This window comes from Schistocerca piceifrons, chromosome 7 (genome assembly GCF_021461385.2).
Source record: "Schistocerca piceifrons isolate TAMUIC-IGC-003096 chromosome 7, iqSchPice1.1, whole genome shotgun sequence".
In the NCBI taxonomy this organism is placed as follows: Eukaryota; Metazoa; Arthropoda; class Insecta; order Orthoptera; family Acrididae; genus Schistocerca; species Schistocerca piceifrons.
Genome location: NC_060144.1, coordinates 217,681,888 through 217,700,502, shown reverse-complemented (window position 1 = coordinate 217,700,502; position 18,615 = coordinate 217,681,888). Strand labels below are relative to the sequence as shown.

The following is an 18,615-nucleotide window of genomic DNA, read 5'->3' as shown; positions in this document are numbered from 1 at the left end:
AGTTTGCAGCATAGATGAGGATTAGTAAATCTTTTGTTATGCTGTCAAGTTCTTTAGGTATCACACTAGTGTTGAAAGATGTTTCATTTTCATGTTCTGCATTTATAGAATATCAGTCACTGAAATGATCATTTTTAGTGTTGTTAATTCTTTATTTTCTCCTGCCTGTACCCAAATTCAAATAATAATATTTCATTCCATCCATTAAAAACATGTTTTTGGCAAGAAGTTACTTTTCTTTCACTTAAAGGCTACTGCCAAAAGTTTTTCATTCTTTGCTTATTCAAACCATCTACACATAAGGGAATTATGTTACAGTGAGAACAAACATGATTTATGGAACATAGTACTTTGCAAAGCCAATGTAAGAAACAATGGAGTACAGGTTGCATGTAGCACTGAACACACTGAATGGGCAACAGTAATACAGGTTTCAGAATAGGCTTACACTCGTTTGTGATTGCTTAAATAATACTGTTTCTTTGGCAGCTCACCAGAGCATGCAAGGGGGCTGAACAAGGTGGCCTCTATAAGCAGGCCTGTGAACTTAATGGGCATGCGGTCTCTGGAAGCATGCACATCATGAGTGAAGATACATCAGATTAGCCATAAATTGTAAAGAAGAACTTAATACAGCACAAAATGTCATATATATATATTATGCTGTAATCTGTGCTATACACGCACAAAATTGTAGAATACATTACGTAATTGTCATTCTATAACCAAAAGTTCAGGGCCTATATGTAATGATACAACATGTATCGATTAAAATACATCAAATATCTGATTAAATAAATGAAATTAAAGCACATGGTTTATTGCTGTACTTAATACATATGCTTTTAAAACATCAATTTACACATGTTATTTGTCTTGTTCTTTCTAGAGTGAGCATGTTTCAATCTAAACATACTTAAAATCCATGTCTTAACAAATCTTTTACCCCAATACAACATTTCTTTTAGGGCATGAAATCTGTACTGTAAATTAATAAATATTACAATTTTTATTTACTTATCAATAAAATAAGAAGTTATAAGTCTCAATTCCAATAATAAATAATTTCTACTATACTGTTGTTGAATACTGAGAGGATGTGAACTGTTTTTACAGGAACTTACACATTTTCAGATTTTACTTAACTGTATCATCCTCAAAGACATTATTTTCTAAATGAAAAGCTTGTTTACTTTCACATCAGCTTCTTAAAATTTGACACTGGGAAATTCTTCTTCTTACTTTTTATTATTTTCATGATATTTCAGGATTTGTATATGAGTTTAGTTTGTGATTGAGTAAATTTTCCTTTATTTGTGTAAGGCTGTTCTCATTTTAAGTTATAGCACTCTGTCTTCTGTAAATCATATTTTTACTTTTATTTCACTTATGCCCTTTCTTTCAGCCTTTATGGCTATGTGAATGGCATATGACTTTTCATCATGACAATGTATCTTTCTTTGGTTTACAGTTTCAATGCTTATAAAGAAGTGTGAATGATTTGCTCTATTTCCATCAGACCCTAAAGTACAACAATAAAGAAAATCTCTGGATGGAAAAATATATGAAATAAAGAACTCGAGATACATCTATTTATGTGCATTATGTGACTTGGAATATGGAGAGGAAGAATGCACAGAAGAAGAACAAGATCCTGAAAGCTACAAAAAAGCACTTAAGGGCAAATATTATGTCAACTGAAAACAAGCTCTGGGCAGTAAAATGAAGGGACTGGAAGAAAATCAGATTTGAGACCTGACTGGTTTCCTAAAAGGAGAAAAGACCATACCTTGTAAATGTGTTTCTCACATAAAATTTAAACCAGATGGAAATGTTGACAAGTACAAGGCACAATTTGTGATCAAAAGATTTGATCTTTAGTCTAACAACAAAGTTATGCACATTTTGTTCCATTTTTTATGTTGCTGTAACTCGATGCATCCACTCCATTTTTTATATGGGGACTTTGAACAAACCAGAGTGATATAAAAAGACAAAAGAAGCAAACACATGTTTACATATTAAGAATATTGTGATAAAAAGCTTATCATCATTCTCCACATGATTGATAGATCGGTTCAAATTACAGATCAAGAGAACGCTGATAACTTCACCAATGATCTGAAAGCTTATTTCAAAATAATGTTGAAACCAAAATCATTCTTCCTGAATTTTGATATTAAATGGTTTGGTAATGGTCCAGTATAAAATAAGTCAGAATGCATATGAAATTAATGTATTGAAGTGACTGTATTTTGAAGAATGCAAAGCTATTTTGTCATCTATGATGAAGGAAACACAGACTTCAAATGCAGAAATTGACCATTTATGTAACTGACGACTGGAACACCTTATATTGCCTAAGGTATATATTGTCATTCAAGATAAATTCTGCACTCTAGGATACATGAAATGAGTATATTTTTGGAACACTTGATTTGAGCACTGATTATCATCAAAATATGAACTGTAGTATATTTAACTGTCATAGTGATGCAGTCACCTAGAACTGCGGGTCAAGGAAGACTTACCAAATGGGATGAGAAGTCTTTCCTCCTCATCCCGTACAGTAAGTCTTCCCCGACCTGAGGTTCTGGGTGCCTTTCCAAAATCTACCCCTAGACCTCCAGGGCTTTTCCTTCACCCTTTTTCCATCCCCTTCAACCCTTCTGCCTGAAGAAGGAGCCACGGGCTCCGAAATCTTGCCAATTACAACCGTCTTTTTATGTGTGTTCTGCCACCACTTAATGAGTAGATTTTTTGTCTATCCAGTTAAATAATTTTGTCAATAATTGATTGTCTTCATTGTTATAGACTATGATTAGCTGCTCCATTAGGTTCTGAAATAATTCATGCTGTTGGTCATATTTCATGGCTAAATAAAAAACTATAATAGGTACATCTATCACTGAAGCAAACATTATTCCTACAGATGATGCTATCGAGGAAATCATCTGGCTGAGTAAGTTAATTCTGAGAACTGGGAAAGCTGAAACAAATATAAGTTCCCTCTCTTCAGACTGAAATGAAGCTACAGCAAGACTGACACACAGCTTCAAATTTCATCATCACATTAAACATATTAAGCACTCCATCATTTGAGAAAAGATGATGGAACAGTGCCCAGAGGCCAGTAATACTACAACACACGATACATTATCAGATACTACGCTGAAAACTCTGAGATGACAAGAATATTGTTTTCATATGTTAAAATGGGAATCACTTAATAAATCTTTTAATGTCACATTATTTAAATAAGAGCAAGTGTTGAAGCTACACAGTTCATGTGTCATTGTATGTTTCCATATATTTTTTGAATTGATCTGTAGAAGACATTAGAAATAGTTGATGTGGAAGCAGATAGAAAGTTCTCACATTTACCATATCACCCTTGGGTATTATTTTTTGAATGAATAATACATGGGGGCAATGGCAAAACAAGAAGAATAAGAGAAATCTGGCAATAATTATTACTAAAAAGTTGCTCAGTTTTGCAAACTTTTTGTGTGCACAAAAAAATTCACAATCATGGTACACAGAGTTTGGCAACTGTCTTAATCATTTAATTTTGGTTGCACAGTACAATGGCCTCGCTGGTTCACATAATTTCAATGATTTCAAGATGCTTAGGTACTGAATTTAAAGCCAGAATCTCAACAGATAAAGTCATCAATTAACTGTATGTGCCCAGAAGGTAAGGATTTATTTCTGATATTACGTGTAAGAGAGAAACAGTGTACAGAATACACAGAAGAATTAAAATCTTTTGATGATCATTTTATACCCAAAATGAATGTAATCTATGAGCAACTGACATTCAATTAATGATTTCAGTGTGAGGGAGAATCTATAGATGATTTCATCACTGTTTTGTTTGATGTAGGCCTTCCTGAATATTGTCAATTTGATGGAATGGAGGATGGCCAGACTCGCAATGAAATCATTGAAGGTATCCTTGGTCAGAAAATAATTGAAGCATTGTGACTGAGCATTGCAATGATCATCTAACCTTATAAAACAAAGTGCACAAGTGAAAGAACAGAAGAAATTGTGGATGATGAAGTGGTAATCCACAGCCAGCATATGAATGCCCAACAAAAAGGACGAGATACCATAAGCATAAGAAAAAATTTGTTATTTTTAAAAAAAATCATAACAGTAGTACAGACAATACAATTTATTGTGCTACTTAAGTACAAAACTTATTTTTTGACCTAATTAGCAAATCAAAGCTGTACACAACAACTTCAAATATGTGGGGATGGGTGGAACCTAGAATGAGTTGGACATGATACCAAATTTCCAGGGAAGCTTCACAGCTATTATAGGGGACAAAAACATGCCTTCCCAGAGAAACAAAACAAAAATTCTTAGATGATAAAATGTCACTATAACCATAAAAATCACTTTATAATGATAATAGAAATTTATTGCAATCACTGAAATTTATCTATGAAACATCAGTTATAATGGAAGCTATATATCACAGAGGACTATGTGCTGTTAGACACAGACACAAGTGAGTAGCTTAGTGCCGTGGAAACAGTTGCAATTAATAGAGTATATTCACGCAAAACAAACAAAATGGTTGCCCCACCGAGTAATATGTATTTCAAATTGTTCACAGTTTTCGTAGTTCCATATAACATAGCCCTGAAACAACACACTGTGGTGTGTGTTTTGATCACACTTAAGCCAAAGTGCATTAATATGTGAAGTTAGAAGGAATCGTGGCAGCATGGTATGTCTTGGAGTGATTGAACTGGTAGAGGAATGATGCAGTGATGCACAGCACTTGTATTGGCTCCAAAATCAAACTAAAATATCAATATGTTTGTGGGCTATGTGAGACTAATAAAAATCTTCAATAACATGTTTTATGGTGTCTAAGTATTGCAAAATCTAAAGCAAAATGGATGTTATGTTTACTCTTTGCTTTTCAGTTTGACAATTCTATGTTTACTTTCAGTTGTCAAGTTGTACTTTTTTAACTGTGGGAATAAAACCAGTTAGTTACAGTTTGTGTGTATCCCTGAATAATTTACTCCTTGAATAATGGAAGAATCCAACATCACTACATTAAATGAGTCTAAATGGAAAAAAATGCTTTTACATCTACAAGAGGATTTGCAAAAGCAGTTTAATGATTGTCACACTTAAATTACAACATAAAATGATGCAGTGCTGTCTCTGCAAACTGACAGACAGACTGTAAGTACAACGAACAGTTCACCCACTGAATCTAGTATAGTTTCCTCTCTGTTGATGGAAATGTGTAATCCAAAGTTTTTATCAGACAAACCAGAACTGTGGTTCATAATGTTAGATTTAATGTTATTGCATAACAATGTTACTAGGAATCACACTGTGGCAGTTAACAGCTTGGATGCTTAGGTGGTTGAAATGATTTTGGACATTAATAAAGTCACCCTTGCAGCAGCAATATCACCACTTGAGGGACACTTAGCCAGATTTGTTAACAGATGGATTAACACATGCAGCAAGTATTACAGCTTGACCATATTGGTGATAGAACACTGCCGGTATTCTGGTGCCATCTAAGAGGCATCATTGTGGAAGAAGCGATGTCAAAGACAATGCTACATCATGTATGGCTAGTACAACTACCACAACCAGTAAAGACGGATGTGTTGGCATGTAAAAAAACTGACATTTAATCTTTATTTTTCAATTGCAAACAGGTGAATACTTTGTTGGTGAAGCAAGTGGCTAACGGCAATGTAAAGCAGATAGGCATTCATCCTACCAGCAGAATCTAACATAACAGCTGAACGGTACAAGTGAAACAACCTCACCCAGTGTGCTGGTATCACAGGCATTTTGGTGATCACCTCAGAAGGTGCACATCTTTATGTGCATTCCCAAATGGCCACAGCTTCCTGCAGTAGATACATTAGGCCAGACTGTTCCACAAGAGTGCTGAATAGTAACAAATGAGCCATCACTAGTCATGGAAGCATTGTAAATGATCTAAGCAAAAATAACCAAAACACAGAGCTCTATATTAGCCCAGTTATTAATGACAAACCGACCATGACCACACATGCAATGAATTGCATTGCTTATTTACATTATAGTGCTGTTTGAATGTGAAGGATAAGAAGGCAAACTGCTGCTATCTTAGCAACTCATGTTCAGATGTAAGTATGCTAACATTCAGACGGAGCAAAGCTGCAACAAGGAGCACACCTCTCCATCTTACAGAAGCCAACAACTCACCTGTTATAACATATGGTGATAGACAAGTGACAGTTGACCTGGTTTCAGTAAGAAGTTCAAATAGAGGAGTGTGTTAGCTAATGTCATTGAGCTAATATTGGGAGCAGATTTCATTCAGCGCCATTGACAAGAAATCAATCTCAGGATGGTTCGGATTAAGATAGACAATGAGGTGGTCACAGGTACTACAGGCAGCAGTGCTACCAATGCCATCACCTCATCCAATAGTTCAGTTGTACCACGGGCCAGCCCAGAAGAAGTCAGCCATTTAGATACGGTACTGCACACCACAGTGCACCACAGCAAGACAATACCCAGACAACCAGCCACTCAATAGCCATGGTTTTTTAATAGATTGGATCCTGACCATTTGCTACAGCAAAGGCAGAATTTGAATAAGTGATGCAACCAAGTTCCATCTGCAGATCTGGTAGCCTGTGGGCACCACCATTACATTTAGCGAAAAAAGAAGCAGAGAACATCATGCTTTTAACTTAGGGACCATTTCCAAATGCTACACTACGTGAACAAAAGTATCCAGACACCTAGCTGAAAATGACTTACAAGTTTGTGGCACCCTCCATCGGTAATGCTGGAATTCAATATGATGGTCGCCTACCCTTGGCCTTGATGACTGCTTCCACTCTCACACGCATATGTTTTATCATGTGCTGGAAGGTTTATTGGGAATGGCAGTCCATTATTCACAGAGTGCTGCACTGAGGAGAGATATCGATGTCGATCAGTGAGGCCTGGCTCATAGTTGGTATTCCAAAACATCCCACAGGTGTTCTATAGGATTCAGGTCAGGACTCTTTGCGGGCCAGTCCTTTACGGGGATGTTACTGTCATGTAACCACTCTGCCATAGGCTGTGCATTATGAACAGGTGCTTGATCATGCTGAAAGATGCAATCGCCATCCCCGAATTGTTCTTCAATGGTGGGAAGCAAGAAGGTGCTTAAAACATCAATGTAGGCCTGTGCAATGATAGTGCCACACAAAACACATGACCACACCATAGAACCACCGCCTCCAAATTTTACTGTTGGCACTACACACGCTGGCAGGTGATGTTCACTAGGCATTCACCAGACCCATCAAATCGCCACATTGTGTACCGTGATTCATTACTCCACACAACGTTTTTACACTGTTCAATCGTCCAATGTTTATGCTCCTTATACCAAGTGAGGCATTGTTTGGCATTTACCGGCATGATGTATGGCTTATGAGCAGCCGCTCGACCGTGAAATCCAAGTTTTATCCCCTCCCGCCTAATTGTCATAGTAACTGCAGTCGATCCTGATGCAGAGTTTGGAATTCCTGTGTGCTAGTCTGGATAGATGTCTGCCTATTATGCATTATGACCCTCTTCAACTGTCAGCGGTCTCTGTCAGCCAACAGACAAGGTCAGCCTGTATGCTTTTGTGGTGTATGTGTCCCTTCACTTTTCCGCTTCAATATCACATTGGAAACAGTGGTCCTAAGGATGTTTAGGAGTGTGGAAATCTTGCATACAGACGTATGACACAAGTGACACCCAATCGCCTGACCACGTTCGAAGTCTGTGAGTTCTGCGGAGTGCCCCATTCTGCTCTCTCATGATTTATAATGACTACTGAGGTTGCTGACATGGAGTATCTGGCAGTGAGTGGCAGCACAATGAGCCTAATATAAAAAACATATGTTTTTGGGGTGTCCAGGTACTTTTGATCACGTTGTGTATATGTCTTTTTCATCCACCCAGCTTCCATTAGGACACCATCTTTGTTTTTTTCTACCTCTTAAAAACCAGGAAAGAACTCTTTGATCCATCTATTGTCCCTTCACCCACCTCCATTTCCTTTTCACTACATTCACAATTTCATCCTCCACTCCAGTCTGTTACCTGATCCATTTCATGCATAATTTCCGTGGCTTACTGCTGTAAGTCAAAACTACTGTTAACAATTATTGTAAACTTTCTGTTACAGTGTTTACTTTGACTACTTTATTTGTAGTATGTTAAATATAAATGATTTTAGTCTTGTTATTATTAGTCATAAAACTTTATTTTAAAACTTGATTTATTAAGTTCTTCAGTGAATTGTTAGTGCTATTCACTTACGTTCGATTAACACGTATCTATGATTCCCAAGTTTAGGGATTTAATTGCTGCCACTAGGACTGCTGATAATAGTTTTGGTGATATGGAAACATCTTGCTTTATTTCCCTTTTTATCGTGTAGAAAACTGGAGCTTATATTTTGCAGTATATTAACACAGATTCAATGGTTGTTAGAACAAATTGAGTTGATATTTTATCAACAGCTTTCTCAGAATCTCCAAATCTAAGTGAACTGGTAAGTCAAAGTCTCTCCACTCTGTTCACAACCTACAAGTTGTCCTTTGTTCTAGTTCCAAGTTTAGCCTATGCTTTTTGTGCCTAAAATTGGTGGTTCATAATTTTACTGAATATGCATATTATCAAGAGGAGGCTATAGTTTTTAATGTTGTTTTCTCCTATCCCATTGTTTTAAGTTAAATAATTACAAAATGGGGAGTACATACTGCTGAAAGATACACAAGGGTGTTGGTGTAAGCATTTTAGTTAAGAAATAATGTTTAGCATGAGAAAGTTGATTACGTAACCTCACCGGACAAACAATTTGTTACCCCCCCCCCCCCCCCCCCCACACACACACACACAGAAATCATTAAAAGTATCATTTAATACTGCGTAATTGACAACTGGCTGTGTTTGGTGAGGTAGTGGGTCCAAAGTCCTATATTTTGACTGAGCCATGCGCTCTGGATTTGATCGCGCAATTCCACCAAAATTGTGGGGGTGCTAATGTTGGCATTTTACCCAATCTTAAAACATGTCACACACAATTGTTTATACGGTTCCAGTTATGTGATTTTGCAGGCCAATGGAGATGTGATAGTGTGGGTGAGTAAACAGAAAACTAGTCACACATTTTTCAAGTCCTATGAACTTTGCATTTGTCATCTTGAAAAATAGGGATATCAACAAAATACTGATCATACAGCTGTTGACTGAAAGGTAGCACCTGATCCTTCAGAATTTTTAAATGAACATGCCAGTTCATATTAGTGGTCACTTCAGTCAGTGGGTCCAGACCTTGCATGCATTCAGAATGAAGTGCTTAATTTGGTCTTTGATGCACTCAGCGACATGCATCATGTAAATATATGCAATGAAGTGATTCGTCAGACCACATTACATTTCACCAATCAGATACTGTGAATGTTCAATGATTTCTACCCCACTGATCATGTGCAGCTTTATGTACGTGTGTGGGCTATAGCCTCTATCAAGGTGACTCCTCTCACTAACAGGTTGTGATGGACTTTCATTTGCTGCCTGCAACAGTTCCTGTCAGGTTTGGAAGTGGTTTTGATTTACAAGCCGTGAAACACATCTGTGGTCCCTCTCAGTAAGGCTCTTTTTTTGACTACAATTCTGACATCGTGTTTCATGGCTACCGCTACCTTAGGCACACCGACCAGTCCACCATGAAACACCAACAAATCGAGCACAACATGTAGTCAGATACATACAATGTCCACTTGAAACATAAATGTCTCACTGACTGCTACTTCCTTATGCTGACATAGACATTTTGCATTTGGCACTGTTAGCTGCAACAGGCAGAAGACATGTTTTGTTGGTGCTACAAATTTTAGCAATTTTGATTGAGATAAATTCATTCTGCAATGTTCTTCTTCAGCACACCAGTGCAGAAGTGTGCACAGAATCAACTAAGAGAAAATTCCATACATTAAGTGCATTTATTTATACATAAAAGCTGACACAGAAAATTTTCTTTTTGTGAGTCCACGTGTACAGGATTGTGAGCCAATTAAAGTTCTAAATTTGCATATTTTACTGTTCCTGTTGTATCTGTGTAATTTGTCATTTATTGCATCAATACCTGTTTGTATTGTGACATTTTGTGTACTTTTGAATGGTCAAGGGTGCTGTGATAAACACATATTGTTATCATCAATTGCAGGCTTAAACTTAATCGGTCGTGCTCTTCTAAAATTTTTGAGAACATCAAGTGTATCCTCATTCAAAACAACCATTCTCTAATTCCGTTGCACAATTATGTGAGAAATGGTTATTTTGAGAATTTTCGGACACTTACAAAACTATATTTTTGTAAGTTACCAGTATGAGTGTTCTAGATACGTAATTTATTTCACAGCAACTCAGTATTTGTGGCTCACAGTTCTGCCGAAGCATGTATTACACCTGAAATTCATGCTATATCAGCGCAAAAAAAGTGCATTTTCGAGAATTTTTGCAAGCTACCATTGTCCTTTGCATAATCTATGAGCAATTTTTAGCAAATTGTGATTTGTGATTTAGTTATTGTAGCAGATTTTCTAACCAACATATTGTGTTGCATCTAGTTTTCCCTTAAAGAGGAGTACTCCTATACATTATCTTCATTGTCCTATACATTAGCTGCATTTATTGTAAATTAACACTGTTTTTGAGTTTGCTAACAACTATAAGTCACCTGAAAACATTTTAGGAAACTAGTAGCTTTTACCACATGTTTTTGTATTGCGGTAATAGAAATCTCATTTTGTGTACTTGCTTCAAGTCTAATAGGGAATCAGCAACTTTTTACCTCAACAGATTAAAAGATAATCTACAGGCTTAATTTAAAGTTATTTGTTCACTGCCTTATAATACACTGCACAAGTCAGAATGCGGCCCCACTGTGAATGCTGTTCTCAAACATGGACGAGTTTGGTTGATGTTCGTAAGCAGCTGGAAATCACCCTGAATACTGTCAAACAACTGGCAGGTGCTGCAAATCATTGTGCTGGAAGAGCTCCTGAGAGTCGTGTACCTTGACACCAGCTCTACCTCAAGTACTGCCCTCTCCAATGGATATTGTCACCTCTGTGCAAAGCAGAGAATTTGTCATTACTCGTCCACTTGACTGCAAGTAGCTTGCCAACGGTAGATGTAGGCATCTTGTTTAAGGTGGACAAGGACCAGGTAGGGCTCACAATGTTGTACCAATCCCCCTAACTACGCTTGAGTTGTGTTTGTATGGGTGTGCATGTGTATGTTGCCCAATTCTGATGAAGGACTGTTTGGCCGAAAGCTTTGTTTGACAGTCTTTTAGATGTGCCTCTCTATCACTCAGCACCTCTGCTATATGGTGAATAGCAACTATCCTTTTCATAATATTGTCATTATCCCATTATGGATTTCCCATTGCTAGTTATACTGTCTCATTTTTGTGCCTTTCACTGTCCTGTACATCTGAGTGACAAGACCCCACTAAGATCAAGGGTTAATTTCCTGATTTTTTTCCCTTTTCTAATCTGATTGAAATGTGATAAACGTAAGACATCCCCCCCCCCTCAAAAAAAAAAAAAAAAAAATAAATAAAAAATAAAAAATTAAAAAACAATAAAAAATAAAAAAATGTGAATCACGGCTAATGGATATTTGGTATGTGATGGGTATTTTTATTCAGTTAATCTTAAAAAAAAAAGTGCTTTAGGGTTCACCACTCACTTGAGCTGCAGACATGAAGTCATAAATGAGTTGGTTCAAGATATATTCCTAGAATACAATAAGAATATGAATAGAGTGAATAAAGTTATGCACTGAAATGAACAAACTGCATGACCTATGGATGACCACTGTGGAGAACAAATGCAAACAAAAAGGAGTTTCCCATTTAATGAGATCTGATTCCTACAGATCACTAGCAGAAATAAGCTCACTGGACAAAAAATTAGTCACCCCTACAGAAATAATTACAAGCATCATTTAATACACTGTAAGTTCACCAACAGATTTTATAACCACCTAGATTCATTTACCAATTGAGCCCACTAGTCTGTGCAGATACATCACATCCGGATTAAGCCAACCACTGACGATTTGATTGCCCTATTCCACTAAACTGTGAGGATGCTGATATTGTTATTTTACCTGCTGTTCCAAAATGTCCCAGATATTTTCTGTACAGTCATGTCAAGCGATTTTGCAGGCCATTCAAGATGTAATAGGGTCGGAGACTGTTCACAAAACCAGTCACATATTCTTTCAGCCTGATGAAGTTTGCTGTTGTCTTCTTTATGTATCTGTATGAGCAAAGGCCTCTTGCAAGCTGTCTGACTCCAAATGTTCATTGAATGCAGTTCCCATCACCATTTTCTCTCATTAACAGATTGGGATAGACTTTTATTCATGGTCTGGGTTTGGAACAGATTTTGATTCACAAGCCGTGAAAAGAGCACCTCCAGTCCCTCTAGGACACAATCTTTTTCCAACCACAATTCTTATTTTACCAAGTATATTTTTTGCGCCCACACCACTGTTTGTAGACACACTGAACAGTCTTCCATGAAATACCAACAAATTTAGTAAATTCACATACCGTATGGCCATGAGCATGGCCAAACATGATTGCCCCCTTTCCCCATTCTGTCACGTCTTTACATTTATCCATGTCTATGCACAATGTCTGCTTGAAATATAAATCTGTCACTGATTGCTAGTGCCTTGTTGTCGTTATGGTCTTCAGTCCAGAGACTGGTTTGATGCAGCTCTCCATGCGACTCTATCCTGTGCAACCTTCATAATCTCCGAGTAACTACTGCAACCTACATCCTTCTGAATCTGCTTAGTGTATTCATCTCTTGGTCTCCATCTATGATTTTTACCCTCCACCCTTCCTTCCACCACTAAATTGGTGTTCCCTTGATGCCACAGAATGTGTCCTACTAATCGATCCCTTCTTCTGGTCAAGTTGTTCCACAAATTCCTCTTCTCTCTGATTCTATTCAGTACCTCCTCATTAGTTACGTGATCTACCCATCTAATCTTCAGCATTCTTCTGAAGCACCGCATTTTGCTTCTTGTCTAAACTATTTATTGTCTATGTTTCACATCCATACATGACTACACTCCATACAAATACTTTTAGAAAAGATTTCTTGACATTTAAATCTATACTAAATGTTAACAAAGTTCTCTTCTTCAGAAACACTTTTCTTGCCATTGCTAGTCTACATTTTATATCCTCTCTACTTTGACAATCATCAGTTATTTTGCTCCTCAAACAGCAGATCTCATTTCCTAATCTAATTCCCTTAGCATTACCTGATTTAATTAGACCACATTCCATTATCCTCGTTTTGCTTTTGTTGATGTTCATCTTATATCTGCCTTTCAAGACACTGCCCTTCCAGGTCCTTTGCTGTCTCTGACAGAATTACAATGTCATCGGCAAACCTCAAAGTTTTTATTTCTTCTCCATGGATTTTAATTCCTACTCCAAATTTTTCTTTTCTTTCCTTTACTGCTTGCTCAATATACATATTGAATAACATCGGGGATAGGCTACAACCCTGTCTCCCTCCCTTCCCAACTACTGCTTCCCTTTCATGACCCTCGATTCTTATAACTGCCATCTGGTTCTTGTACAAATTGTAAATAGGCTTTCACTCCCCGTATTTGACCCCTGCCACCTTCAGAATTTGAAAGAGAGTATTCCAGTCAACATTGTCAAAAGCTTTCTCTAAGTCTACAAATGCTAGAAACATAGGTTTGCCTTTCCTTAACTTATCTTCTAAGGTAAGTCATAGGGTCAGTATTGCCTCACGGCCAGCCGAAGTGGCCGTGCGGTTAAAGGCGCTGCAGTCTGGAACTGCAAGACCGCTACGGTCGCAGGTTCGAATCCTGCCTCGGGCATGGATGTTTGTGATGTCCTTAGGTTAGTTAGGTTTAACTAGTTCTAAGTTCTAGGGGACTAATGACCTCAGCAGTTGAGTCCCATAGTGCTCAGAGCCATTTGAACCATTGCCTCACATGTTCCAATACTTCTACGGAATCCAAACTAATCTTCCCCAAGGTCGGCTTCTACCAGTTTTTCCATTTGTCTGTAAAAAATTTGTGTAAGTATTTTACAGCCTTGACTTATTAAACTGGTAGTTAGGTAATTTTCACATCTGTCAACAACTGCTTTCTTTGGGATTGGAATTATTATATTCTTCTTGAAGTCTGAGGCTCCTGTCTTATACATCTTGCTCACCAAATGGTAGAGTTTTGTCATAGCTGGCTCTCCCAAGGCTATCAGTAGTTCTAATGGAATGTTCTCTACTCCCGGGGCCTTGTTTCGACTTAGGTCTTTCAGTGCTCTGTCAAATTCTTCACACAGTGTCATATCTCCCATTTCATCTTCATTTACATCCTCTTCCATTTCCATAACATTTTCCTCAAGTACATCGCCCTTGTATAGACCCTCTATATCCTCCTTCCGCCTTTCTGCTTTCCCTTCTTTGCTTAGAACTGGTTTTCCATCTGAGCTATTGATATTCATACAAGTGGTTCTCTTTTCTCCAAAGGTCTCTTTAATTTTCCTGTAGGCAGTATCTATCTTACCCCTAGTGATATATGCCTCTACATCCTTACATTTGTCCTCTAGCCATCCCTACTTAACCATTTTGCTCTTCCTGTCGATCTCATTTTTGAGACGCTTGTATTCCTTTTTGCCTACTTCATTTACTACATTTTTATATTTTCTCCTTTCATCAATTAAATTCAGTATCTCTTCCATTACCCAAGGATTTCTACTAGCCCTCACCTTTTTCCTAGTTGATCCTCTGCTGCTTTCACTATTTCATCTCTCAAAGCTACCCATTCTTCTTCTACCGTATTTCTTTCCCCTGTTCCTGTCAGTCATTCCCTAATTCTCTCTCTGAAATCCTCTACAAATTCTGGTTCTTTCAGTTTATCCAGGTCCCATCTTCTTAAATACCCACCTGTTTGCAGTTTCTTCAGTTTTACTCTACAGTTCATAACCAATAGGTTGCAGTCAGAGTGGCTGGAAATGTCTTACAATTTAAATCCTGGTTCCTAAATCTCTGTCTTACCATTATATAATCTATCTGAAACCTTCCAGTGTCTTCAGACCTCTTCCATGTATACAACCTTCTTTCATGATTCTTAAACCAAGTGTTAGCTATGATCAAGTTCAGCTCTGTGCAAAATTCTACCAGGCAGCTGCTTCTGTCATTCCTTATCCCCATTCCATATTCACCTACTACTTTTCCTTCCCTTCCTTTTCCTACTATCGAATTCCAGTCCCCCATGACTATTAAATTTTTGTCTCCCTTCACTATCTGAATAATTTCTTTTATCTCATCATACATTTCTTCAATCTCTTTATCACCTGTAGAGCTAGTTGGCATATAAACTTGTACTACTGTGGTACGTGCGGGCTTTGTGTCTATCTTGGCTACAACAATGCGTTCACTATGCTGTTCATTGTAGCAGACCCGTGCTACTATTATTTGATTCACAATTAAACTACTCCTGCATTACCCCTATTTGATTTTGTTTTTATAACCCTGTATTCACCTAACCAGAAGTCTTGTTCCTCCTGCCACCGAACTTCAGCACTCCCACTATATCTATCTTTAACCTATCCATTTCCCTTTTTAAATTTTCTAACCTACCTGCCCGATTAAGGGATCTGACATCTCACACTCCAATTTGTTTAACACCAGTTTTTTTTCTCCTGGCTAGTGTCTTATGCTCACATAAAGGCAGTGCATGTGCAGCTGAGCACGTGATATCTGTGTGTGCACACTGGGCTGACAAATTGTTTGTCTGGTGAGCTTACATTTCTGATCTTTCTGGATAAGAATACCTAGAACTGTGTTAGCACAGAGATAAACAGATGTCCAGTACAGTGTGATGGTCAAGACTAGCATACACCTTCTGCTGCGGATTAGTAAAACATTTCTGGGGAAGAATATGACTCAGTCTGACATTTGCCTAACAGATGTGGCTAACTGCTAAAAACAGTGTCTAGGCTGGCCTGTGTACCAAACCAGCAATGATTAACACATTCACTGCAGCTGATGCTTACAAACGTCAACATGAGCTACAGCCCAGTTTGGCTAATGTTTATAAGCATTTCCATGTACAGTGTATAACTTATGGGTCACAGCAACCAGTTTGCACCTTTGTAATAACAGACAACAAGTAATACAGAGGAGATAAACATATTATTTGCCTTGATGATATGCAGCAGTCTGGCACAACTTGATTCTTTCCAAGTATATTGGTCAATAAACCTAACTCAGCTACAAATAAATCAACATTCAGTAACCTAAATTTACATCCATACATTGCAAACCACCATGATGAGCATTGTAGGGTGTACCTTCTGTTATATCACCCATTAACATTTCTTTTGATTACAGTCATATAATAGGAGGGGGAAAATGATTGCTTAATGCCTATGTGCATGCTGTAATTATTCTAATCTTGCTACATATGGAGCAATAGTATATTCTATTAATCACACTGCTTTGGGATCTAGGCTTGATTGTGACTACTATGTGACAGTTCTCTGCGATCAGTTGTAAAAGTGTTTTGAAAGCAGTTTTATTTTAATTATTTATACACATATTCCTTAGATACTTTAAGGCATGTAGTGAATACATATACCCAAATTCTATGCTTCTCCGTCAAGAAATTCACCTAATGAATAAAAGACTTTTTCAAGTAAATATATCTTTAATTTATTTTTAAATAATGCTTTGTTACAATGTAGGCATTTGGTGGAGTTTGGCAGAGTACTATACACCTTTTTGCACCCAAGTCAGATTGTTTAGTTCGTAATGGAGGTCAGCCTTCCTCATTGTGTTGTGATCAGGCAACATTTCATTGGTTTCATAATGGGCAGGATTGTCAACCATGAAATTCAAGTAAATATATTGGGATGTTGTAGGAAGTATCTCAAGTTTCTTGAACAGATTATGATAGGAGGTTCTTGGTTGTATGCGGAATATTATTTGGACCACCTTTTTCTGCTGCAAGATTTTCTCTGATGAAGCTGAATTGCCCCAAAAGATAATTACATAGCACATGACAGAGTGGAAGTATCTAAAATAAGTAGATTTTGTGACACTAACATCTCGAATTTGTGAGATTGTCCTAATGGCAAAAGTAGCAGAGGACAAACGTTTTATGGTTTGGAGAATACGGTATTCCCAGCTGACCCTAATGTGTATGAGGAGACCTAAGAATTTGGTGCAATGTACTCTTTGTATTTGCTGACTGTCATGTAAAATAGGAATCTCTTGTGGGACTTTGTGATCAAAGCTGAAATGGATGTGATTGGTTTTGCTCAGTTTTAGTGTTAGTGAGTTTACTCTGAAAGTAATTTGTTGGCTTCAGCTTCTATGTCAGTGGACTGTTTGTTTATCACAATGCTAGTATCATCAGCAAACATAGTAAACTTGCGTGTTTTGTATGACAAAGGTAGGTCATTTATGTAAATCACAAACAGCAGTGGACTGAGGACTGATCCCTGAAAGACTCCGTGAAGTACAGTGCCCCAGTCAGACTCCACCACCCCTCCTGCTATGCTGCTCTTATTAAGAACTACCTTTGGCTTCCTATCATTTCGGTAAGATTGTGGCCAGTTTCCCACTGTCCCTCTGATGTCATAGTGGCCTACTTTATTGACAAGTATTTTGTCATCCACAAAGTCTAAAACCTTAGAGAGATCACAAGCGATTCCAACTTGCTTCATTTTTTTTATAAAGAGATTCCAATATGTCGTTTGTGAATGAAAATACCTCTTCAGTAGAGGATGACAAACTGTTTTATCACTAATGTTAGAACAATGAGGTGTCTCACAATTCTTGGATTAAGCAACCTTTCAAGGAATTTTGCAAATATGGTCATAAGAGGGATGGGATGATAGTTAGTGACATGTGTTGTGTCTCCCTTTTTGTGGAGTGGCTTCACTATAGCAAACTTCATTTCATCTGGGAAGACACATAGACGCATTAAATATGGGGGCTACAACTTTGGACAGTCGATCAGAGCAGGCTTTTAGTAGTTTATTGCAAATATTATCTACACCTGATGATCCTCTGCTTTTTAATGATGCAATGATTTTCTTTACCTTGTTTCTGGCTATGGAGGGTACACTTATTTCACTTACTGGGTGGGGAAATTTGTGTTTCAGTTATGTCCACTGCACTTTCTAAAAAGCCTTTACAACCTATTTGTGCAGCAGCACATATGAAGTGGTCACTGAAGGTTTTTGCAACTAGATCTTGATTGCTTTTATGTTTATTATCTATGTTTAAAACAAAGTCTACATGTTTATTAGCACTGTTGGCATCTATCTCACTTCTGATTATGTCCCAGATTGTTTTGATTTTATTTCAGGATTGGGTGGTTCAAAATGGTTCAAATGGCTCTGAGCACTATGGGACTTAACACCTGAGGTCATCAGTCCCCTAGAACTTGGAACTAATTAAACCTAACTAACCTAAGGACATCGCACACATCCATGCC

The 18,615-nt window shown here is 37.5% G+C and overlaps 1 protein-coding gene across 1 annotated transcript in view; it reads right to left on the bottom strand.

Moving 5' to 3' along the window:
* The window catches only part of LOC124709134 (sodium channel protein para), an 878,324-nt gene that overhangs the window by 117,337 nt on the left and 742,372 nt on the right, over nt 1-18,615 (bottom strand). The gene's annotated exons all lie outside the window — the stretch shown is intronic.